The following is a 1,470-nucleotide window of genomic DNA, read 5'->3' on the forward strand; positions in this document are numbered from 1 at the left end:
ACAGGAGGATGAGTGCGAGAGCCAGGCCTTCTCGTCCAACATCAGCGCCTGACCTCACAAATGCGTTTCTGGAAGAATGGTCAAACCTTCCCCATAGACACACTCCTAAATCTTGTGGACGGCCTTCCCAGGAGAGTTGAAGCTGTTATAGCTGCAAAGGGTGGGGCCAACTCAATATTGGACACTACGGACTAAGACTGGGATGCCATCAAAGGTCATGTGCGTGTAAAGGCAGGCGTCCCAATACTTCTGGCAATATGGCGTTTATACCACATATACCCCCTATCAATAAATATATGACACAGTCTAATATCTTGATACCCAATCTACAGCCTGAGGGCCAAACAGGGTTACCATATGGCCCTCAGGTCCTTAGTCCTCCATATGGCCCTCAGGTCCTCAGTCCTCCATATGGCCCTCAGGTCCTCAGTCCTCCATATGGCCCTCAGGTCCTCAGTCCTACATATGGCCCTCAGGTCCTCAGTCCTACATATGGCCCTCAGGTCCTCAGTCTTCCATATGGCCCTCAGGTCCTCAGTCTTCCATATGGCCCTCAGGTCCTCAGTCCTCCATATGGCCCTCAGGTCCTCAGTCCTCCATATGGCCCTCAGGTCCTCAGTCCTACATATGGCCCTCAGGTCCTCAGTCCTCCATATGGCCCTCAGGTCCTCAGTCCTACATATGGCCTTCAGGTCCTCAGTCCTCCATATGGCCCTCAGGTCCTCAGTCCTACATATGGCCTTCAGGTCCTCAGTCCTCCATATGGCCCTCAGTCCTCCATATGGCCCTCAGTCCTCCATATGGCCCTCAGTCCTCCATATGGCCCTCAGGTCCTCAGTCCTCCATATAGCCCTCAGGTCCTCAGTCCTCCATACGGCCCTCAGGTTTCCAGCAACCAGTAGTGGGAGTAGGACCATTGATATGTAATGTGCAAATTGTTGACACTATACAAATAATGTACACAGGGGCGGACTGACCATTCGAGCACTCGGGCACTGCCCGAGGGCCCCATGCCTCTAAGGGGCCCCATCAGGGTTGCCAGCCTCGATAAAATCAGGGACAGTATGCAAAAATCTGTTTTTTTTTTTTAAAAAATCCCAAGATTATAGCTGCCCCCGCCTCCCCAGTACCTTTTCAATGTGTGTATTCTGTGTGTGTCTGTGTGTGTATACTGTATGTGTGTATATACTGTGTGGCCCCATAATCTATTGCCTGGGGGCCTCATAATCTCCTATTGCCTGGGGGCCCCAAAATATTCTATTGCCTGGGGGCCCCATAATATTCTATTGCCTGGGGCCCTCATAATATTCTATTGCCTGGGGGCCCCATAATCTCCTATTGCCTGTGGGCCCCATAATCTCCTATTGCCCGGGGGCCCCATGAGTTGTCAGGCCACCCCTGAATGTATAATAATAATAATAATACATTTCCTGGGAATGTCCCAGCTATGAGGGATGCCAAGCTTCAGAC

This window comes from Lithobates pipiens, unplaced genomic scaffold (genome assembly GCF_037356315.1).
Source record: "Lithobates pipiens isolate NorthernLeopardFrog02 unplaced genomic scaffold, aLitPip1_a1.2 Scaffold_16, whole genome shotgun sequence".
Taxonomy (NCBI): Eukaryota; Metazoa; Chordata; class Amphibia; order Anura; family Ranidae; genus Lithobates; species Lithobates pipiens.